The sequence below is a fragment of the Balaenoptera borealis genome (assembly GCF_965194805.1).
Source record: "Balaenoptera borealis genome assembly, chromosome: 10".
In the NCBI taxonomy this organism is placed as follows: Eukaryota; Metazoa; Chordata; class Mammalia; order Artiodactyla; family Balaenopteridae; genus Balaenoptera; species Balaenoptera borealis.
The window spans coordinates 40,881,354-40,907,982 of NC_138874.1; positions in this window are offsets into that span (position 1 = coordinate 40,881,354).

The window sequence follows — 26,629 nt, forward strand, 5'->3', positions numbered from 1 at the left end:
TCATCTGAAAGGAAAGGAGGGGGGAAATTGAGAAATGAAGATTAGTGTTACTATACATATACAAATACATATTTTGTACATGTATCAAAAAGACCGAACATATAGCAAGGGAGGTTGACGGAACACTGTAATATTTTACATGGGAAGAGGATCTGTACATTAATAGACATACATAATGTACAAATGAACCAGATTGTGTACACCTAGGATAAACAATATTCTAAACTTTACCCAGATTAAAAAACTTTTAAAAACCAAGAAGAAGTAATGAGACATAAACTTATGGGGATTTCTCCTGGCAAATTCCATTCTAATTTACAACCTAGGACAATGACTTCCAGAAAGGCTCTGCTGCCCTAGTACCCAGATTGGGGAATGGAGAAATGCTACCTCCTTGTGGCCGTTTCCCACAACAGCAGGTTTGAACCCACTGCGAAAGGTCACTAAATTTTCACCAACTTGCAGTTCTGTAAATGACACCTGCCCTCCAGAAAATTTCTGGGGTCAAAAATCGACCAAAAAATTCAAAAGAGGGCAACCTTCGAAGAAGACAATTTCAAGAGCTACATTGTACTCACGGTTTTTTCTTTTAAGAGAAAAGAGAACGATGTAGGAATATGATGAATTTTAAAAAATTTAATGACAGGCATACCCATATTACAAAAACCTATCAGCTCACAGCAGTCAGAATGGCCATTAGGAAAAATGCTGCAAAAAATAAACGGTGAAGGGAGTGTGGAGAAATGCGTACCCTCGGTTGTAAGGGGGGGCATGTAAAGAGCCACTAATGAAAACACAGTGTAGGTGCTTTGAAAAGGGAAACATTGAGCTACCAGTCAATCAATCACAACCACTGCTTGGCCTATCACCTGAGAAAATGAGAATCAAAAAGTCACAGGCTGGCAAACCTGTACGCCAGCAAGATTTACCATAGCCAGCACTTGGAAGCAATGAAAATGTCCATCAACCGAGGAATGCACCAAGAAGAAGTGGTCCGCATACACAATGGAATATTACTCTAATAATAAATATAAATGAAATTTAAAAACAAACAAAAGCAAGGACACATCAACATTTGTGGGTTTATCCGGGCACATGGCACTCTAACTTATAACCGAAGAACACCACTGGCCGGTAGGTCTGTTTCCCTAGTACCAGCAAGGGGAACGTAGAAAGGCTGCCGCTCTCTGGCCGTTACCTGCAAAAGCAGGTTTAAAGCCTGAGCTAATGGTCACTTCATATGAACAAGTACTGCAGGGCTGTAAATGAAACCTGCCCTCAAAATGTCTTGAGGGAGATAATGGCCAAAATATTTCAAATGGTGACACATACTTTAAGAAAACACTTTGAAGAAATAAGCTCTAATCACAGCTGGAAAAATAAAAAGGACATGTCTTAAAGATCAATTTCAACGCATTATGAGACACATGCAAATTCAACCACAAAGAGGTATCAGCTCACACCACTCAGAATAACCATCAGCAAAAACTACAAAGAATAAATCCTGAAGGAGCTGGGAAGAAATACATACCCTCCACTTTAAGTGGGACGTAACCTGGAAAGAGCCACTAAGGAGAACAGAATAGAGGTGCCTTTAAAAGGTAAACATTGAGCTACCATATGTTCCAGCAGACCTATTCCTGGACCTATAAACTAAGAAGACAGAATTGGAAGGACACAGGCACGCAAATCTGCATTGCATAGTATTACAGTAGCCAAGATATGGAAGTAACCAAAAAGTCCACCGACAGATGGGTGGACAAAGAAGAACTGCTACCTGTACAGATGGAATATGAGCTAGTGAAAAAAATGAAACGATGCCATTTCCAGCACCATAGATGAGTCTAGAAGTAATCACGCAACTTGGAGTGAGAAAGCGAAAAACACATATCCTATCGTATCACATATAGGTGTTACCTAAAAAATGATACAAACAAAGATATTTCCACAGAGAAACACTTTCATAGATTCATTAAAAAACTTATGGTTCACCAAATGGACAGGTGTGAGGATTGGATACATTACCATATTGAGGTTAACAGAGAGATACAAACACATGTGAAATATAGAATCACCAAAGACCTACGCAATACCAAGAGAAGACTACTCAACATTGTGTCATAACCTACATGGGAAAAGGATCCGAAGAAGAATAGATATATGTATATGTGTGAAAGAACCACATCTTGCACACCTAGAACAAACAAAACATTGTAATCAAGTTTGCTGTGAGAAAAAATAAAAATTAAGTTAAAAATACCAACAAGAAGTAAGGAGACATAAACTTAAAGGGCTTTTTCCTCGCACATTCCATTCTAATTTACAACCTAGAACACCACTTCCAGTAAGGCTCTGTTGCCCTAGTAACCAGATTTGGTAAAGGAGAAATGCTGCCGCCTTGTGGCCGATTCCCGCAAGAGCAGCTTTTAACCCCCAGCTAATGGTCACTTACCATTCACAAGGACTCAGGGCTGTAAAGGACACCTGCCCTCAAAATTGTGCTGAGGTAGGGAATGGATAAAAAAATTCAAAACAGGCAAAATGTTCACGAAGATAGTATGAAGAGGTAAGTTTTACTCACTCTCTTTTTAAAAAAAGGAAAATGGATAAAAGCTCAGCCTCAGGAAGTATTAGACTCATGCAATCTAATCTACAAAAAGTTTTCAACTCACACCAGTCGACTGACCATTGGCAAAAAGTCTACAAACAATAAATGCTGAAGAGGTTTAAGAGAACTGTGTACCCTCTAGCTGCTGGTGAGATGTAAAAGGGTTAAACGCTAATAATGAGAACAGAAAGAAGCTGCGTTGAAAAGAAAAATTGAGGTACCATTCAATCCAGCAGGCGCACCAAAGGGCCTCTCACCTGAGAAGACCAGAATGAAGAAGACCCGGGCTGCAAAAGCTGCACTGCAGCCTTATTCACAATAGACAAGACAGTGAAGCAACCAAAATGTCCATCAACAGACGAAAGGATAAAGAAGAAGTGGTCCATGTACACAATGAATACTAGCCATGGAAAACAATGAAACACTGCTCTTTGAGGCACCATAGATGATCTTGGAGATAATCACAGAACATGAGGTAAGTCGGAAAGGAAAAGTCCTATAACCTATGATATCACTTATAGGCGTTATCTAATAACTGACACAAATGAACATATTTCCACAGAGAAAGGCAATCACAGACTTATTAAAAAAAAAAACTATGCTTATCTAAAAGGAAAGGTGGGGGGAATGGATACATGAAGATTAGCGTTACCATATGTATACAAATACATATTATATACATATATCAAAAAGACCGACCATATAGCAAGGAAGGATTACGGAACACTCTGTAATAATTTACACGGGAAGAGGATCTCTACATAAATAGGTATATATGATATGTAGATGAACCAGAGTGTGTACACCTTGGACAAGCAACATTCTAACCATTACCCCAATTGAAAAAATTAAAACAACGAACTAGGAGTAATGAGACATAAACTTATGGGGGGTTTTCCTGGCACATTCCATCCAAATTGAAAACCTAGGCAGACAACTTCCAGAACGGCTCTGCTGCCCTAGTACCCAGATTTGGGAATCGAGAAATGCTGCATCCTTGTGGCCGTTTCCCACAACAGCAGCTTTGAACCCACTGCAAAAGGTCACTAATTATTCACCAATTGCAGGTCTGTAAATGACACCGGCCCTCCAAAAAATACTGAGGTCGAAAATCGACCAAAAAATTCTAGAGTGCAACCTTCCAAAAAGAAAATTTGAAGAGGTATATTACACTCACACTTTCTTTCTTTTTTCTTTTAACAGAAAAGTAAAAGGCGTGGAAAAATGATGAATTGTAGGAATTTTTACAGACATGTAAACCCAAATTACAAAAACCTGTCAGCTCACACCAGTCAGAATGGCCATCAACAAAAATGCTGCAAACTAGAAATGCTGACGTGATTGTGGAGAAATGCGTACCCTCGATTCTAAGGGGGACGTGGTAAGAGCCACTAATGAAAGCACAATTGAGGTGCCTTGAAAAGGTAAACGTTGAGCTACCATACCAGTCAATCAATCATACCCACTGCTGGGTCTATCCCCTGAGAAAAGGAAAATCAAAAATCACAGGCTGGCAATCCTGCACTCCAGCAATATTTACCATAGGCAACACTTGGAAGCAACGAAAATGTCCATCAACAGAGGAATGCACCAAGAAGAAGTGGGCCATGTACACATGGAATATTAGCCATGGAAAACATTGAAGCACTGCTCTTTGAGGCACCATAGATGAGCCTGGAGATAATCACAAAACATGAAGTAGGTCGGAAAGCAAAACACCTATATCCTATATTATCACTTATGGCATTATCTAATAACTGGCACAGATGAACGTATTTCCAAAGAGAAAGACCCTCACAGGCTGAGAAAACAAACTATGCTCATCTGAAAGGAAAGGAGGGGGGAAATTGAGAAATGAAGATTAGTGTTACTATACATATACAAATACATATTTTGTACATGTATCAAAAAGACCGAACATATAGCAAGGGAGGTTGACGGAACACTGTAATATTTTACATGGGAAGAGGATCTGTACATTAATAGACATACATAATGTACAAATGAACCAGATTGTGTACACCTAGGATAAACAATATTCTAAACTTTACCCAGATTAAAAAACTTTTAAAAACCAAGAAGAAGTAATGAGACATAAACTTATGGGGATTTCTCCTGGCAAATTCCATTCTAATTTACAACCTAGGACAATGACTTCCAGAAAGGCTCTGCTGCCCTAGTACCCAGATTGGGGAATGGAGAAATGCTACCTCCTTGTGGCCGTTTCCCACAACAGCAGGTTTGAACCCACTGCGAAAGGTCACTAAATTTTCACCAACTTGCAGTTCTGTAAATGACACCTGCCCTCCAGAAAATTTCTGGGGTCAAAAATCGACCAAAAAATTCAAAAGAGGGCAACCTTCGAAGAAGACAATTTCAAGAGCTACATTGTACTCACGGTTTTTTCTTTTAAGAGAAAAGAGAACGATGTAGGAATATGATGAATTTTAAAAAATTTAATGACAGGCATACCCATATTACAAAAACCTATCAGCTCACAGCAGTCAGAATGGCCATTAGGAAAAATGCTGCAAAAAATAAACGGTGAAGGGAGTGTGGAGAAATGCGTACCCTCGGTTGTAAGGGGGGGCATGTAAAGAGCCACTAATGAAAACACAGTGTAGGTGCTTTGAAAAGGGAAACATTGAGCTACCAGTCAATCAATCACAACCACTGCTTGGCCTATCACCTGAGAAAATGAGAATCAAAAAGTCACAGGCTGGCAAACCTGTACGCCAGCAAGATTTACCATAGCCAGCACTTGGAAGCAATGAAAATGTCCATCAACCGAGGAATGCACCAAGAAGAAGTGGTCCGCATACACAATGGAATATTACTCTAATAATAAATATAAATGAAATTTAAAAACAAACAAAAGCAAGGACACATCAACATTTGTGGGTTTATCCGGGCACATGGCACTCTAACTTATAACCGAAGAACACCACTGGCCGGTAGGTCTGTTTCCCTAGTACCAGCAAGGGGAACGTAGAAAGGCTGCCGCTCTCTGGCCGTTACCTGCAAAAGCAGGTTTAAAGCCTGAGCTAATGGTCACTTCATATGAACAAGTACTGCAGGGCTGTAAATGAAACCTGCCCTCAAAATGTCTTGAGGGAGATAATGGCCAAAATATTTCAAATGGTGACACATACTTTAAGAAAACACTTTGAAGAAATAAGCTCTAATCACAGCTGGAAAAATAAAAAGGACATGTCTTAAAGATCAATTTCAACGCATTATGAGACACATGCAAATTCAACCACAAAGAGGTATCAGCTCACACCACTCAGAATAACCATCAGCAAAAACTACAAAGAATAAATCCTGAAGGAGCTGGGAAGAAATACATACCCTCCACTTTAAGTGGGACGTAACCTGGAAAGAGCCACTAAGGAGAACAGAATAGAGGTGCCTTTAAAAGGTAAACATTGAGCTACCATATGTTCCAGCAGACCTATTCCTGGACCTATAAACTAAGAAGACAGAATTGGAAGGACACAGGCACGCAAATCTGCATTGCATAGTATTACAGTAGCCAAGATATGGAAGTAACCAAAAAGTCCACCGACAGATGGGTGGACAAAGAAGAACTGCTACCTGTACAGATGGAATATGAGCTAGTGAAAAAAATGAAACGATGCCATTTCCAGCACCACAGATGAGTCTAGAAGTAATCACGCAACTTGGAGTAAGTGAGAAAGCGAAAAACACATATCCTATCGTATCACATATAGGTGTTACCTAAAAAATGATACAAACAAAGATATTTCCACAGAGAAACACTTTCATAGATTCATTAAAAAACTTATGGTTCACCAAATGGACAGGTGTGAGGATTGGATACATTACCATATTGAGGTTAACAGAGAGATACAAACACATGTGAAATATAGAATCACCAAAGACCTACGCAATACCAAGAGAAGACTACTCAACATTGTGTCATAACCTACATGGGAAAAGGATCCGAAGAAGAATAGATATATGTATATGTGTGAAAGAACCACATCTTGCACACCTAGAACAAACAAAACATTGTAATCAAGTTTGCTGTGAGAAAAAATAAAAATTAAGTTAAAAATACCAACAAGAAGTAAGGAGACATAAACTTAAAGGGCTTTTTCCTCGCACATTCCATTCTAATTTACAACCTAGAACACCACTTCCAGTAAGGCTCTGTTGCCCTAGTAACCAGATTTGGTAAAGGAGAAATGCTGCCGCCTTGTGGCCGATTCCCGCAAGAGCAGCTTTTAACCCCCAGCTAATGGTCACTTACCATTCACAAGGACTCAGGGCTGTAAAGGACACCTGCCCTCAAAATTGTGCTGAGGTAGGGAATGGATAAAAAAATTCAAAACAGGCAAAATGTTCACGAAGATAGTATGAAGAGGTAAGTTTTACTCACTCTCTTTTTAAAAAAAGGAAAATGGATAAAAGCTCAGCCTCAGGAAGTATTAGACTCATGCAATCTAATCTACAAAAAGTTTTCAACTCACACCAGTCGACTGACCATTGGCAAAAAGTCTACAAACAATAAATGCTGAAGAGGTTTAAGAGAACTGTGTACCCTCTAGCTGCTGGTGAGATGTAAAAGGGTTAAACGCTAATAATGAGAACAGAAAGAAGCTGCGTTGAAAAGAAAAATTGAGGTACCATTCAATCCAGCAGGCGCACCAAAGGGCCTCTCACCTGAGAAGACCAGAATGAAGAAGACCCGGGCTGCAAAAGCTGCACTGCAGCCTTATTCACAATAGACAAGACAGTGAAGCAACCAAAATGTCCATCAACAGACGAAAGGATAAAGAAGAAGTGGTCCATGTACACAATGAATACTAGCCATGGAAAACAATGAAACACTGCTCTTTGAGGCACCATAGATGATCTTGGAGATAATCACAGAACATGAGGTAAGTCGGAAAGGAAAAGTCCTATAACCTATGATATCACTTATAGGCGTTATCTAATAACTGACACAAATGAACATATTTCCACAGAGAAAGGCAATCACAGACTTATTAAAAAAAAAAACTATGCTTATCTAAAAGGAAAGGTGGGGGGAATGGATACATGAAGATTAGCGTTACCATATGTATACAAATACATATTATATACATATATCAAAAAGACCGACCATATAGCAAGGAAGGATTACGGAACACTCTGTAATAATTTACACGGGAAGAGGATCTCTACATAAATAGGTATATATGATATGTAGATGAACCAGAGTGTGTACACCTTGGACAAGCAACATTCTAACCATTACCCCAATTGAAAAAATTAAAACAACGAACTAGGAGTAATGAGACATAAACTTATGGGGGGTTTTCCTGGCACATTCCATCCAAATTGAAAACCTAGGCAGACAACTTCCAGAACGGCTCTGCTGCCCTAGTACCCAGATTTGGGAATCGAGAAATGCTGCATCCTTGTGGCCGTTTCCCACAACAGCAGCTTTGAACCCACTGCAAAAGGTCACTAATTATTCACCAATTGCAGGTCTGTAAATGACACCGGCCCTCCAAAAAATACTGAGGTCGAAAATCGACCAAAAAATTCTAGAGTGCAACCTTCCAAAAAGAAAATTTGAAGAGGTATATTACACTCACACTTTCTTTCTTTTTTCTTTTAACAGAAAAGTAAAAGGCGTGGAAAAATGATGAATTGTAGGAATTTTTACAGACATGTAAACCCAAATTACAAAAACCTGTCAGCTCACACCAGTCAGAATGGCCATCAACAAAAATGCTGCAAACTAGAAATGCTGACGTGATTGTGGAGAAATGCGTACCCTCGATTCTAAGGGGGACGTGGTAAGAGCCACTAATGAAAGCACAATTGAGGTGCCTTGAAAAGGTAAACGTTGAGCTACCATACCAGTCAATCAATCATACCCACTGCTGGGTCTATCCCCTGAGAAAAGGAAAATCAAAAATCACAGGCTGGCAATCCTGCACTCCAGCAATATTTACCATAGGCAACACTTGGAAGCAACGAAAATGTCCATCAACAGAGGAATGCACCAAGAAGAAGTGGGCCATGTACACATGGAATATTAGCCATGGAAAACATTGAAGCACTGCTCTTTGAGGCACCATAGATGAGCCTGGAGATAATCACAAAACATGAAGTAGGTCGGAAAGCAAAACACCTATATCCTATATTATCACTTATGGCATTATCTAATAACTGGCACAGATGAACGTATTTCCAAAGAGAAAGACCCTCACAGGCTGAGAAAACAAACTATGCTCATCTGAAAGGAAAGGAGGGGGGAAATTGAGAAATGAAGATTAGTGTTACTATACATATACAAATACATATTTTGTACATGTATCAAAAAGACCGAACATATAGCAAGGGAGGTTGACGGAACACTGTAATATTTTACATGGGAAGAGGATCTGTACATTAATAGACATACATAATGTACAAATGAACCAGATTGTGTACACCTAGGATAAACAATATTCTAAACTTTACCCAGATTAAAAAACTTTTAAAAACCAAGAAGAAGTAATGAGACATAAACTTATGGGGATTTCTCCTGGCAAATTCCATTCTAATTTACAACCTAGGACAATGACTTCCAGAAAGGCTCTGCTGCCCTAGTACCCAGATTGGGGAATGGAGAAATGCTACCTCCTTGTGGCCGTTTCCCACAACAGCAGGTTTGAACCCACTGCGAAAGGTCACTAAATTTTCACCAACTTGCAGTTCTGTAAATGACACCTGCCCTCCAGAAAATTTCTGGGGTCAAAAATCGACCAAAAAATTCAAAAGAGGGCAACCTTCGAAGAAGACAATTTCAAGAGCTACATTGTACTCACGGTTTTTTCTTTTAAGAGAAAAGAGAACGATGTAGGAATATGATGAATTTTAAAAAATTTAATGACAGGCATACCCATATTACAAAAACCTATCAGCTCACAGCAGTCAGAATGGCCATTAGGAAAAATGCTGCAAAAAATAAACGGTGAAGGGAGTGTGGAGAAATGCGTACCCTCGGTTGTAAGGGGGGGCATGTAAAGAGCCACTAATGAAAACACAGTGTAGGTGCTTTGAAAAGGGAAACATTGAGCTACCAGTCAATCAATCACAACCACTGCTTGGCCTATCACCTGAGAAAATGAGAATCAAAAAGTCACAGGCTGGCAAACCTGTACGCCAGCAAGATTTACCATAGCCAGCACTTGGAAGCAATGAAAATGTCCATCAACCGAGGAATGCACCAAGAAGAAGTGGTCCGCATACACAATGGAATATTACTCTAATAATAAATATAAATGAAATTTAAAAACAAACAAAAGCAAGGACACATCAACATTTGTGGGTTTATCCGGGCACATGGCACTCTAACTTATAACCGAAGAACACCACTGGCCGGTAGGTCTGTTTCCCTAGTACCAGCAAGGGGAACGTAGAAAGGCTGCCGCTCTCTGGCCGTTACCTGCAAAAGCAGGTTTAAAGCCTGAGCTAATGGTCACTTCATATGAACAAGTACTGCAGGGCTGTAAATGAAACCTGCCCTCAAAATGTCTTGAGGGAGATAATGGCCAAAATATTTCAAATGGTGACACATACTTTAAGAAAACACTTTGAAGAAATAAGCTCTAATCACAGCTGGAAAAATAAAAAGGACATGTCTTAAAGATCAATTTCAACGCATTATGAGACACATGCAAATTCAACCACAAAGAGGTATCAGCTCACACCACTCAGAATAACCATCAGCAAAAACTACAAAGAATAAATCCTGAAGGAGCTGGGAAGAAATACATACCCTCCACTTTAAGTGGGACGTAACCTGGAAAGAGCCACTAAGGAGAACAGAATAGAGGTGCCTTTAAAAGGTAAACATTGAGCTACCATATGTTCCAGCAGACCTATTCCTGGACCTATAAACTAAGAAGACAGAATTGGAAGGACACAGGCACGCAAATCTGCATTGCATAGTATTACAGTAGCCAAGATATGGAAGTAACCAAAAAGTCCACCGACAGATGGGTGGACAAAGAAGAACTGCTACCTGTACAGATGGAATATGAGCTAGTGAAAAAAATGAAACGATGCCATTTCCAGCACCATAGATGAGTCTAGAAGTAATCACGCAACTTGGAGTGAGAAAGCGAAAAACACATATCCTATCGTATCACATATAGGTGTTACCTAAAAAATGATACAAACAAAGATATTTCCACAGAGAAACACTTTCATAGATTCATTAAAAAACTTATGGTTCACCAAATGGACAGGTGTGAGGATTGGATACATTACCATATTGAGGTTAACAGAGAGATACAAACACATGTGAAATATAGAATCACCAAAGACCTACGCAATACCAAGAGAAGACTACTCAACATTGTGTCATAACCTACATGGGAAAAGGATCCGAAGAAGAATAGATATATGTATATGTGTGAAAGAACCACATCTTGCACACCTAGAACAAACAAAACATTGTAATCAAGTTTGCTGTGAGAAAAAATAAAAATTAAGTTAAAAATACCAACAAGAAGTAAGGAGACATAAACTTAAAGGGCTTTTTCCTCGCACATTCCATTCTAATTTACAACCTAGAACACCACTTCCAGTAAGGCTCTGTTGCCCTAGTAACCAGATTTGGTAAAGGAGAAATGCTGCCGCCTTGTGGCCGATTCCCGCAAGAGCAGCTTTTAACCCCCAGCTAATGGTCACTTACCATTCACAAGGACTCAGGGCTGTAAAGGACACCTGCCCTCAAAATTGTGCTGAGGTAGGGAATGGATAAAAAAATTCAAAACAGGCAAAATGTTCACGAAGATAGTATGAAGAGGTAAGTTTTACTCACTCTCTTTTTAAAAAAAGGAAAATGGATAAAAGCTCAGCCTCAGGAAGTATTAGACTCATGCAATCTAATCTACAAAAAGTTTTCAACTCACACCAGTCGACTGACCATTGGCAAAAGGTCTACAAACAATAAATGCTGAAGAGGTTTAAGAGAACTGTGTACCCTCTAGCTGCTGGTGAGATGTAAAAGGGTTAAACGCTAATAATGAGAACAGAAAGAAGCTGCGTTGAAAAGAAAAATTGAGGTACCATTCAATCCAGCAGGCGCACCAAAGGGCCTCTCACCTGAGAAGACCAGAATGAAGAAGACCCGGGCTGCAAAAGCTGCACTGCAGCCTTATTCACAATAGACAAGACAGTGAAGCAACCAAAATGTCCATCAACAGACGAAAGGATAAAGAAGAAGTGGTCCATGTACACAATGAATACTAGCCATGGAAAACAATGAAACACTGCTCTTTGAGGCACCATAGATGATCTTGGAGATAATCACAGAACATGAGGTAAGTCGGAAAGGAAAAGTCCTATAACCTATGATATCACTTATAGGCGTTATCTAATAACTGACACAAATGAACATATTTCCACAGAGAAAGGCAATCACAGACTTATTAAAAAAAAACTATGCTTATCTAAAAGGAAAGGTGGGGGGAATGGATACATGAAGATTAGCGTTACCATATGTATACAAATACATATTATATACATATATCAAAAAGACCGACCATATAGCAAGGAAGGATTACGGAACACTCTGTAATAATTTACACGGGAAGAGGATCTCTACATAAATAGGTATATATGATATGTAGATGAACCAGAGTGTGTACACCTTGGACAAGCAACATTCTAACCATTACCCCAATTGAAAAAATTAAAACAACGAACTAGGAGTAATGAGACATAAACTTATGGGGGGTTTTCCTGGCACATTCCATCCAAATTGAAAACCTAGGCAGACAACTTCCAGAACGGCTCTGCTGCCCTAGTACCCAGATTTGGGAATCGAGAAATGCTGCATCCTTGTGGCCGTTTCCCACAACAGCAGCTTTGAACCCACTGCAAAAGGTCACTAATTATTCACCAATTGCAGGTCTGTAAATGACACCGGCCCTCCAAAAAATACTGAGGTCGAAAATCGAACAAAAACTTCTAGAGTGCAACCTTCCAAAAAGAAAATTTGAAGAGGTATATTACACTCACACTTTCTTTCTTTTTTCTTTTAACAGAAAAGTAAAAGGCGTGGAAAAATGATGAATTGTAGGAATTTTTACAGACATGTAAACCCAAATTACAAAAACCTGTCAGCTCACACCAGTCAGAATGGCCATCAACAAAAATGCTGCAAACTAGAAATGCTGACGTGATTGTGGAGAAATGCGTACCCTCGATTCTAAGGGGGACGTGGTAAGAGCCACTAATGAAAGCACAATTGAGGTGCCTTGAAAAGGTAAACGTTGAGCTACCATACCAGTCAATCAATCATACCCACTGCTGGGTCTATCCCCTGAGAAAAGGAAAATCAAAAATCACAGGCTGGCAATCCTGCACTCCAGCAATATTTACCATAGGCAACACTTGGAAGCAACGAAAATGTCCATCAACAGAGGAATGCACCAAGAAGAAGTGGTCCATGTACACATGGAATATTAGCCATGGAAAACATTGAAGCACTGCTCTTTGAGGCACCATAGATGAGCCTGGAGATAATCACAAAACATGAAGTAGGTCGGAAAGCAAAACACCTATATCCTATATTATCACTTATGGCATTATCTAATAACTGGCACAGATGAACATATTTCCAAAGAGAAAGACACTCACAGGCTGAGAAAACAAACTATGCTCATCTGAAAGGAAAGGAGGGGGGAAATTGAGAAATGAAGATTAGTGTTACTATACATATACAAATACATATTTTGTACATGTATCAAAAAGTCCGAACATATAGCAAGGGAGGTCGACGGAACACTGTAATATTTTACATGGGAAGAGGATCTGTACATTAATAGACATACATAATGTACAAATGAACCAGATTGTGTACACCTAGGATAAACAATATTCTAAACTTTACCCAGATTAAAAAACTTTTAAAAACCAAGAAGAAGTAATGAGACATAAACTTATGGGGATTTCTCCTGGCAAATTCCATTCTAATTTACAACCTAGGACAATGACTTCCAGAAAGGCTCTGCTGCCCTAGTACCCAGATTGGGGAATGGAGAAATGCTACCTCCTTGTGGCCGTTTCCCACAACAGCAGGTTTGAACCCACTGCGAAAGGTCACTAAATTTTCACCAACTTGCAGTTCTGTAAATGACACCTGCCCTCCAGAAAATTTCTGGGGTCAAAAATCGACCAGAAAATTCAAAAGAGGGCAACCTTCGAAGAAGACAATTTCAAGAGCTATATTGTACTCACGGTTTTTTCTTTTAAGAGAAAAGAAAAAGGCGTAGGAATATGATGAATTGTAAAAAATTTAATGACAGGCATACCCATATTACAAAAACCTATCAGCTCAGAGCAGTCAGAATGGCCATTAGGAAAAATGCTGCAAAAAATAAACGGTGAAGGGAGTGTTGAGAAATGCGTACCCTCGGTTGTAAGGGGGTCATGTAAAGAGCCACTAATGAAATCACAGTGTAGGTGCTTTGAAAAGGGAAACATTGAGCTACCAGTCAATCAATCACAACCACTGCTTGGCCTATCACCTGAGAAAATGAGAATCAAAAAGTCACAGGCTGGCAAACCTGTACGCCAGCAAGATTTACCATAGCCAGCACTTGGAAGCAACGAAAATGTCCATCAACCGAGGAATGCACCAAGAAGAAGTGGTCCGCGTACACAATGGAATATTACTCTAATAATAAATATAAATGAAATTTAAAAACAAACAAAAGCAAGGAGACATCAACATTTGTGGGTTTATCCGGGCACATTGCACTCTAATTTATAACCGAAGAACACCACTGGCCGGTAGGTCTGTTTCCCTAGTACCAGCAAGGGGAACGTAGAAAGGCTGCCGCTCTCTGGCCGTTACCTGCAAAAGCAGGTTTAAAGCCTGAGCTAATGGTCACTTCATATGAACAAGTACTGCAGGGCTGTAAATGAAAGCTGCCCTCAAAATGTCTTGAGGGAGATAATGGCCAAAATATTTCAAATGGTGACACATACTTTAAGAAAACACTTTGAAGAAATAAGCTCTAATCACAGCTGGAAAAATAAAAAGGACATGTCTTAAAGATCAATTTCAACGCATTATGAGACACATGCAAATTCAACCACAAAGAGGTATCAGCTCACACCACTCAGAATAACCATCAGCAAAAACTACAAAGAATAAATCTTGAAGGAGCTGGGAAGAAATACATACCCTCCACTTTAAGTGGAACGTAACCTGGAAAGAGCCACTAAGGAGAACAGAATAGAGGTGCCTTTGAAAGGTAAACATTGAGCTACCATATGATCCTGCAGACCTATTCCTGGACCTATAAACTAAGAAGACAGAATTGGAAGGACACAGGCACGCAAATCTGCTTTGCATAGTATTACAATAGCCAAGATATGGAAGTAACCAAAAAGTCCACCGACAGATGGGTAGACAAAGAAGAACTGCTACCTGTACAGATGGAATATGAGCTAGTGAAAAAAATGAAACAATGCCATTTCCAGCACCATAGATGAGTCTAGAAGTAATCACGCAACTTGGAGTAAGTGAGAAAGCGAAAAACACATATCCTATCGTATCACATATAGGTGTTACCTAAAAAATGATACAAACAAAGATATTTCCACAGAGAAACACTTTCATAGATTCATTAAAAAACTTATGGTTCACCAAATGGACAGGTGTGAGGATTGGATACATTACCATATTGAGGTTAACAGAGAGATACAAACACATGTGAAATATAGAATCACCAAAGACCTACGCAATACCAAGAGAAGACTACTCAACATTGTGTCATAACCTACATGGGAAAAGGATCCGAAGAAGAATAGATATATGTATATGTGTGAAAGAACCACATCTTGCACACCTAGAACAAACAAAACATTGTAATCAAGTTTGCTGTGAGAAAAAATAAAAATTAAGTTAAAAATACCAACAAGAAGTAAGGAGACATAAACTTAAAGGGCTTTTTCCTCGCACATTCCATTCTAATTTACAACCTAGAACACCACTTCCAGTAAGGCTCTGTTGCCCTAGTAACCAGATTTGGTAAAGGAGAAATGCTGCCGCCTTGTGGCCGATTCCCGCAAGAGCAGCTTTTAACCCCCAGCTAATGGTCACTTACCATTCACAAGGACTCAGGGCTGTAAAGGACACCTGCCCTCAAAATTGTGCTGAGGTAGGGAATGGATAAAAAAATTCAAAACAGGCAAAATGTTCACGAAGATAGTATGAAGAGGTAAGTTTTACTCACTCTCTTTTTAAAGAAAGGAAAATGGATAAAAGCTCAGACTCAGGAAGAATTAGACTCATGCAATCTAATCTACAAAAAGTTTTCAACTCACACCAGTCGACTGACCATTGGCAAAAAGTCTACAAACAATAAATTCTGAAGAGGTTTTAGACAACTGTGTACCCTCTAGCTGCTGGTGAGATGTAAAAGGGTTAAACGCTAATAATGAGAACAGAAAGGAGCTGCGTTGAAAAGAAAAACTGAGGTACCATTCAATCCAGCAGGCGCACCAAAGGGCCTCTCACCTGAGAAGACCAGAATGAAGAAGACCCGGGCTGCAAAACTGCACTGCAGCCTTATTCACAATAGACAAGACAGTGAAGCAACCAAAATGTCCATCAACAGATGAAAGGATAAAGAAGAAGTGGTCCATGTACACAATGAATACTAGCCATGGAAAACAATGAAACATTGCTCTTTGAGGCACCATAGATGATCTTGGAGATAATCGCAGAACATGAGGTAAGTCGGAAAACAAAAGTTCTATATCCTATGATATCACTTATAGGCGTTATCTAATAACTGACACAAATGAACATATTTCCACAGAGAAAGTCAATCACAGACTTATTAAAAAAAAACTATGCTTATCTAAAAGGAAAGGTGGGGGGAATGGATACATGAAGATTAGCGTTACCATATGTATACAAATACATATTATATACATATATCAAAAAGACCGACCATATAGCAAGGAAGGATTACGGAACACTCTGTAATAATTTACACGGGAAGAGGATCTCTACATAAATAGGTATATATGATATGTAGATGAACCAGAGTGTGTACACCTTGGACAAGCAACATTCTAACCATTACCCCAATTGAAAAAATTAAAACAACGAACTAGGAGTAATGAGACATAAACTTATGGGGGGTTTTCCTGGCACATTCCATCCAAATTGAAAACCTAGGCAGACAACTTCCAGAACGGCTCTGCTGCCCTAGTACCCAGATTTGGGAATCGAGAAATGCTGCATCCTTGTGGCCGTTTCCTACAACAGCAGCTTTGAACCCACTGCAAAAGGTCACTAATTATTCACCAATTGCAGGTCTGTAAATGACACCGGCCCTCCAAAAAATACTGAGGTCGAAAATCGAACAAAAACTTCTAGAGTGCAACCTTCCAAAAAGAAAATTTGAAGAGGTATATTACACTCACACTTTCTTTCTTTTTTCTTTTAACAGAAAAGTAAAAGGCGTGGAAAAATGATGAATTGTAGGAATTTTTACAGACATGTAAACCCAAATTACAAAAACCTGTCAGCTCACACCAGTCAGAATGGCCATCAACAAAAATGCTGCAAACTAGAAATGCTGACGTGATTGTGGAGAAATGTGTACCCTCGATTCTAAGGGGGACGTGGTAAGAGCCACTAATGAAAGCACAATTGAGGTGCCTTGAAAAGGTAAACGTTGAGCTACCATACCAGTCTATCAATCATACCCACTGCTGGGTCTATCCCCTGAGAAAAGGAAAATCAAAAATCACAGGCTGGCAATCCTGCACTCCAGCAATATTTACCATAGGCAACACTTGGAAGCAACGAAAATGTCCATCAACAGAGGAATGCACCAAGAAGAAGTGGTCCATGTACACATGGAATATTAGCCATGGAAAACATTGAAGCACTGCTCTTTGAGGCACCATAGATGAGCCTGGAGATAATCACAAAACATGAAGTAGGTCGGAAAGCAAAACACCTATATCCTATATTATCACTTATGGCATTATCTAATAACTGGCACAGATGAACGTATTTCCAAAGAGAAAGACACTCACAGGCTGAGAAAACAAACTATGCTCATCTGAAAGGAAAGGAGGGGGGAAATTGAGAAATGAAGATTAGTGTTACTATACATATACAAATACATATTTTGTACATGTATCAAAAAGTCCGAACATATAGCAAGGGAGGTCGACGGAACACTGTAATATTTTACATGGGAAGAGGATCTGTACATTAATAGACATACATAATGTACAAATGAACCAGATTGTGTACACCTAGGATAAACAATATTCTAAACTTTACCCAGATTAAAAAACTTTTAAAAACCAAGAAGAAGTAATGAGACATAAACTTATGGGGATTTCTCCTGGCAAATTCCATTCTAATTTACAACCTAGGACAATGACTTCCAGAAAGGCTCTGCTGCCCTAGTACCCAGATTGGGGAATGGAGAAATGCTACCTCCTTGTGGCCGTTTCCCACAACAGCAGGTTTGAACCCACTGCGAAAGGTCACTAAATTTTCACCAACTTGCAGTTCTGTAAATGACACCTGCCCTCCAGAAAATTTCTGGGGTCAAAAATCGACCAGAAAATTCAAAAGAGGGCAACCTTCGAAGAAGACAATTTCAAGAGCTATATTGTACTCACGGTTTTTTCTTTTAAGAGAAAAGAAAAAGGCGTAGGAATATGATGAATTGTAAAAAATTTAATGACAGGCATACCCATATTACAAAAACCTATCAGCTCAGAGCAGTCAGAATGGCCATTAGGAAAAATGCTGCAAAAAATAAACGGTGAAGGGAGTGTGGAGAAATGCGTACCCTCGGTTGTAAGGGGGTCATGTAAAGAGCCACTAATGAAATCACAGTGTAGGTGCTTTGAAAAGGGAAACATTGAGCTACCAGTCAATCAATCACAACCACTGCTTGGCCTATCACCTGAGAAAATGAGAATCAAAAAGTCACAGGCTGGCAAACCTGTACGCCAGCAAGATTTACCATAGCCAGCACTTGGAAGCAACGAAAATGTCCATCAACCGAGGAATGCACCAAGAAGAAGTGGTCCGCGTACACAATGGAATATTACTCTAATAATAAATATAAATGAAATTTAAAAACAAACAAAAGCAAGGAGACATCAACATTTGTGGGTTTATCCGGGCACATTGCACTCTAATTTATAACCGAAGAACACCACTGGCCGGTAGGTCTGTTTCCCTAGTACCAGCAAGGGGAACGTAGAAAGGCTGCCGCTCTCTGGCCGTTACCTGCAAAAGCAGGTTTAAAGCCTGAGCTAATGGTCACTTCATATGAACAAGTACTGCAGGGCTGTAAATGAAAGCTGCCCTCAAAATGTCTTGAGGGAGATAATGGCCAAAATATTTCAAATGGTGACACATACTTTAAGAAAACACTTTGAAGAAATAAGCTCTAATCACAGCTGGAAAAATAAAAAGGACATGTCTTAAAGATCAATTTCAACGCATTATGAGACACATGCAAATTCAACCACAAAGAGGTATCAGCTCACACCACTCAGAATAACCATCAGCAAAAACTACAAAGAATAAATCTTGAAGGAGCTGGGAAGAAATACATACCCTCCACTTTAAGTGGAACGTAACCTGGAAAGAGCCACTAAGGAGAACAGAATAGAGGTGCCTTTGAAAGGTAAACATTGAGCTACCATATGATCCTGCAGACCTATTCCTGGACCTATAAACTAAGAAGACAGAATTGGAAGGACACAGGCACGCAAATCTGCTTTGCATAGTATTACAATAGCCAAGATATGGAAGTAACCAAAAAGTCCACCGACAGATGGGTAGACAAAGAAGAACTGCTACCTGTACAGATGGAATATGAGCTAGTGAAAAAAATGAAACAATGCCATTTCCAGCACCATAGATGAGTCTAGAAGTAATCACGCAACTTGGAGTAAGTGAGAAAGCGAAAAACACATATCCTATCGTATCACATATAGGTGTTACCTAAAAAATGATACAAACAAAGATATTTCCACAGAGAAACACTTTCATAGATTCATTAAAAAACTTATGGTTCACCAAATGGACAGGTGTGAGGATTGGATACATTACCATATTGAGGTTAACAGAGAGATACAAACACATGTGAAATATAGAATCACCAAAGACCTACGCAATACCAAGAGAAGACTACTCAACATTGTGTCATAACCTACATGGGAAAAGGATCCGAAGAAGAATAGATATATGTATATGTGTGAAAGAACCACATCTTGCACACCTAGAACAAACAAAACATTGTAATCAAGTTTGCTGTGAGAAAAAATAAAAATTAAGTTAAAAATACCAACAAGAAGTAAGGAGACATAAACTTAAAGGGCTTTTTCCTCGCACATTCCATTCTAATTTACAACCTAGAACACCACTTCCAGTAAGGCTCTGTTGCCCTAGTAACCAGATTTGGTAAAGGAGAAATGCTGCCGCCTTGTGGCCGATTCCCGCAAGAGCAGCTTTTAACCCCCAGCTAATGGTCACTTACCATTCACAAGGACTCAGGGCTGTAAAGGACACCTGCCCTCAAAATTGTGCTGAGGTAGGGAATGGATAAAAAAATTCAAAACAGGCAAAATGTTCACGAAGATAGTATGAAGAGGTAAGTTTTACTCACTCTCTTTTTAAAAAAAGGAAAATGGATAAAAGCTCAGCCTCAGGAAGTATTAGACTCATGCAATCTAATCTACAAAAAGTTTTCAACTCACACCAGTCGACTGACCATTGGCAAAAGGTCTACAAACAATAAATGCTGAAGAGGTTTAAGAGAACTGTGTACCCTCTAGCTGCTGGTGAGATGTAAAAGGGTTAAACGCTAATAATGAGAACAGAAAGAAGCTGCGTTGAAAAGAAAAATTGAGGTACCATTCAATCCAGCAGGCGCACCAAAGGGCCTCTCACCTGAGAAGACCAGAATGAAGAAGACCCGGGCTGCAAAAGCTGCACTGCAGCCTTATTCACAATAGACAAGACAGTGAAGCAACCAAAATGTCCATCAACAGACGAAAGGATAAAGAAGAAGTGGTCCATGTACACAATGAATACTAGCCATGGAAAACAATGAAACACTGCTCTTTGAGGCACCATAGATGATCTTGGAGATAATCACAGAACATGAGGTAAGTCGGAAAGGAAAAGTCCTATAACCTATGATATCACTTATAGGCGTTATCTAATAACTGACACAAATGAACATATTTCCACAGAGAAAGGCAATCACAGACTTATTAAAAAAAAACTATGCTTATCTAAAAGGAAAGGTGGGGGGAATGGATACATGAAGATTAGCGTTACCATATGTATACAAATACATATTATATACATATATCAAAAAGACCGACCATATAGCAAGGAAGGATTACGGAACACTCTGTAATAATTTACACGGGAAGAGGATCTCTACATAAATAGGTATATATGATATGTAGATGAACCAGAGTGTGTACACCTTGGACAAGCAACATTCTAACCATTACCCCAATTGAAAAAATTAAAACAACGAACTAGGAGTAATGAGACATAAACTTATGGGGGGTTTTCCTGGCACATTCCATCCAAATTGAAAACCTAGGCAGACAACTTCCAGAACGGCTCTGCTGCCCTAGTACCCAGATTTGGGAATCGAGAAATGCTGCATCCTTGTGGCCGTTTCCCACAACAGCAGCTTTGAACCCACTGCAAAAGGTCACTAATTATTCACCAATTGCAGGTCTGTAAATGACACCGGCCCTCCAAAAAATACTGAGGTCGAAAATCGAACAAAAACTTCTAGAGTGCAACCTTCCAAAAAGAAAATTTGAAGAGGTATATTACACTCACACTTTCTTTCTTTTTTCTTTTAACAGAAAAGTAAAAGGCGTGGAAAAATGATGAATTGTAGGAATTTTTACAGACATGTAAACCCAAATTACAAAAACCTGTCAGCTCACACCAGTCAGAATGGCCATCAACAAAAATGCTGCAAACTAGAAATGCTGACGTGATTGTGGAGAAATGCGTACCCTCGATTCTAAGGGGGACGTGGTAAGAGCCACTAATGAAAGCACAATTGAGGTGCCTTGAAAAGGTAAACGTTGAGCTACCATACCAGTCAATCAATCATACCCACTGCTGGGTCTATCCCCTGAGAAAAGGAAAATCAAAAATCACAGGCTGGCAATCCTGCACTCCAGCAATATTTACCATAGGCAACACTTGGAAGCAACGAAAATGTCCATCAACAGAGGAATGCACCAAGAAGAAGTGGTCCATGTACACATGGAATATTAGCCATGGAAAACATTGAAGCACTGCTCTTTGAGGCACCATAGATGAGCCTGGAGATAATCACAAAACATGAAGTAGGTCGGAAAGCAAAACACCTATATCCTATATTATCACTTATGGCATTATCTAATAACTGGCACAGATGAACATATTTCCAAAGAGAAAGACACTCACAGGCTGAGAAAACAAACTATGCTCATCTGAAAGGAAAGGAGGGGGGAAATTGAGAAATGAAGATTAGTGTTACTATACATATACAAATACATATTTTGTACATGTATCAAAAAGTCCGAACATATAGCAAGGGAGGTCGACGGAACACTGTAATATTTTACATGGGAAGAGGATCTGTACATTAATAGACATACATAATGTACAAATGAACCAGATTGTGTACACCTAGGATAAACAATATTCTAAACTTTACCCAGATTAAAAAACTTTTAAAAACCAAGAAGAAGTAATGAGACATAAACTTATGGGGATTTCTCCTGGCAAATTCCATTCTAATTTACAACCTAGGACAATGACTTCCAGAAAGGCTCTGCTGCCCTAGTACCCAGATTGGGGAATGGAGAAATGCTACCTCCTTGTGGCCGTTTCCCACAACAGCAGGTTTGAACCCACTGCGAAAGGTCACTAAATTTTCACCAACTTGCAGTTCTGTAAATGACACCTGCCCTCCAGAAAATTTCTGGGGTCAAAAATCGACCAGAAAATTCAAAAGAGGGCAACCTTCGAAGAAGACAATTTCAAGAGCTATATTGTACTCACGGTTTTTTCTTTTAAGAGAAAAGAAAAAGGCGTAGGAATATGATGAATTGTAAAAAATTTAATGACAGGCATACCCATATTACAAAAACCTATCAGCTCAGAGCAGTCAGAATGGCCATTAGGAAAAATGCTGCAAAAAATAAACGGTGAAGGGAGTGTTGAGAAATGCGTACCCTCGGTTGTAAGGGGGTCATGTAAAGAGCCACTAATGAAATCACAGTGTAGGTGCTTTGAAAAGGGAAACATTGAGCTACCAGTCAATCAATCACAACCACTGCTTGGCCTATCACCTGAGAAAATGAGAATCAAAAAGTCACAGGCTGGCAAACCTGTACGCCAGCAAGATTTACCATAGCCAGCACTTGGAAGCAACGAAAATGTCCATCAACCGAGGAATGCACCAAGAAGAAGTGGTCCGCGTACACAATGGAATATTACTCTAATAATAAATATAAATGAAATTTAAAAACAAACAAAAGCAAGGAGACATCAACATTTGTGGGTTTATCCGGGCACATTGCACTCTAATTTATAACCGAAGAACACCACTGGCCGGTAGGTCTGTTTCCCTAGTACCAGCAAGGGGAACGTAGAAAGGCTGCCGCTCTCTGGCCGTTACCTGCAAAAGCAGGTTTAAAGCCTGAGCTAATGGTCACTTCATATGAACAAGTACTGCAGGGCTGTAAATGAAAGCTGCCCTCAAAATGTCTTGAGGGAGATAATGGCCAAAATATTTCAAATGGTGACACATACTTTAAGAAAACACTTTGAAGAAATAAGCTCTAATCACAGCTGGAAAAATAAAAAGGACATGTCTTAAAGATCAATTTCAACGCATTATGAGACACATGCAAATTCAACCACAAAGAGGTATCAGCTCACACCACTCAGAATAACCATCAGCAAAAACTACAAAGAATAAATCTTGAAGGAGCTGGGAAGAAATACATACCCTCCACTTTAAGTGGAACGTAACCTGGAAAGAGCCACTAAGGAGAACAGAATAGAGGTGCCTTTGAAAGGTAAACATTGAGCTACCATATGATCCTGCAGACCTATTCCTGGACCTATAAACTAAGAAGACAGAATTGGAAGGACACAGGCACGCAAATCTGCTTTGCATAGTATTACAATAGCCAAGATATGGAAGTAACCAAAAAGTCCACCGACAGATGGGTAGACAAAGAAGAACTGCTACCTGTACAGATGGAATATGAGCTAGTGAAAAAAATGAAACAATGCCATTTCCAGCACCATAGATGAGTCTAGAAGTAATCACGCAACTTGGAGTAAGTGAGAAAGCGAAAAACACATATCCTATCGTATCACATATAGGTGTTACCTAAAAAATGATACAAACAAAGATATTTCCACAGAGAAACACTTTCATAGATTCATTAAAAAACTTATGGTTCACCAAATGGACAGGTGTGAGGATTGGATACATTACCATATTGAGGTTAACAGAGAGATACAAACACATGTGAAATATAGAATCACCAAAGACCTACGCAATACCAAGAGAAGACTACTCAACATTGTGTCATAACCTACATGGGAAAAGGATCCGAAGAAGAATAGATATATGTATATGTGTGAAAGAACCACATCTTGCACACCTAGAACAAACAAAACATTGTAATCAAGTTTGCTGTGAGAAAAAATAAAAATTAAGTTAAAAATACCAACAAGAAGTAAGGAGACATAAACTTAAAGGGCTTTTTCCTCGCACATTCCATTCTAATTTACAACCTAGAACACCACTTCCAGTAAGGCTCTGTTGCCCTAGTAACCAGATTTGGTAAAGGAGAAATGCTGCCGCCTTGTGGCCGATTCCCGCAAGAGCAGCTTTTAACCCCCAGCTAATGGTCACTTACCATTCACAAGGACTCAGGGCTGTAAAGGACACCTGCCCTCAAAATTGTGCTGAGGTAGGGAATGGATAAAAAAATTCAAAACAGGCAAAATGTTCACGAAGATAGTATGAAGAGGTAAGTTTTACTCACTCTCTTTTTAAAGAAAGGAAAATGGATAAAAGCTCAGACTCAGGAAGAATTAGACTCATGCAATCTAATCTACAAAAAGTTTTCAACTCACACCAGTCGACTGACCATTGGCAAAAAGTCTACAAACAATAAATTCTGAAGAGGTTTTAGACAACTGTGTACCCTCTAGCTGCTGGTGAGATGTAAAAGGGTTAAACGCTAATAATGAGAACAGAAAGGAGCTGCGTTGAAAAGAAAAACTGAGGTACCATTCAATCCAGCAGGCGCACCAAAGGGCCTCTCACCTGAGAAGACCAGAATGAAGAAGACCCGGGCTGCAAAACTGCACTGCAGCCTTATTCACAATAGACAAGACAGTGAAGCAACCAAAATGTCCATCAACAGATGAAAGGATAAAGAAGAAGTGGTCCATGTACACAATGAATACTAGCCATGGAAAACAATGAAACATTGCTCTTTGAGGCACCATAGATGATCTTGGAGATAATCGCAGAACATGAGGTAAGTCGGAAAACAAAAGTTCTATATCCTATGATATCACTTATAGGCGTTATCTAATAACTGACACAAATGAACATATTTCCACAGAGAAAGTCAATCACAGACTTATTAAAAAAAAACTATGCTTATCTAAAAGGAAAGGTGGGGGGAATGGATACATGAAGATTAGCGTTACCATATGTATACAAATACATATTATATACATATATCAAAAAGACCGACCATATAGCAAGGAAGGATTACGGAACACTCTGTAATAATTTACACGGGAAGAGGATCTCTACATAAATAGGTATATATGATATGTAGATGAACCAGAGTGTGTACACCTTGGACAAGCAACATTCTAACCATTACCCCAATTGAAAAAATTAAAACAACGAACTAGGAGTAATGAGACATAAACTTATGGGGGGTTTTCCTGGCACATTCCATCCAAATTGAAAACCTAGGCAGACAACTTCCAGAACGGCTCTGCTGCCCTAGTACCCAGATTTGGGAATCGAGAAATGCTGCATCCTTGTGGCCGTTTCCTACAACAGCAGCTTTGAACCCACTGCAAAAGGTCACTAATTATTCACCAATTGCAGGTCTGTAAATGACACCGGCCCTCCAAAAAATACTGAGGTCGAAAATCGAACAAAAACTTCTAGAGTGCAACCTTCCAAAAAGAAAATTTGAAGAGGTATATTACACTCACACTTTCTTTCTTTTTTCTTTTAACAGAAAAGTAAAAGGCGTGGAAAAATGATGAATTGTAGGAATTTTTACAGACATGTAAACCCAAATTACAAAAACCTGTCAGCTCACACCAGTCAGAATGGCCATCAACAAAAATGCTGCAAACTAGAAATGCTGACGTGATTGTGGAGAAATGTGTACCCTCGATTCTAAGGGGGACGTGGTAAGAGCCACTAATGAAAGCACAATTGAGGTGCCTTGAAAAGGTAAACGTTGAGCTACCATACCAGTCTATCAATCATACCCACTGCTGGGTCTATCCCCTGAGAAAAGGAAAATCAAAAATCACAGGCTGGCAATCCTGCACTCCAGCAATATTTACCATAGGCAACACTTGGAAGCAACGAAAATGTCCATCAACAGAGGAATGCACCAAGAAGAAGTGGTCCATGTACACATGGAATATTAGCCATGGAAAACATTGAAGCACTGCTCTTTGAGGCACCATAGATGAGCCTGGAGATAATCACAAAACATGAAGTAGGTCGGAAAGCAAAACACCTATATCCTATATTATCACTTATGGCATTATCTAATAACTGGCACAGATGAACGTATTTCCAAAGAGAAAGACACTCACAGGCTGAGAAAACAAACTATGCTCATCTGAAAGGAAAGGAGGGGGGAAATTGAGAAATGAAGATTAGTGTTACTATACAT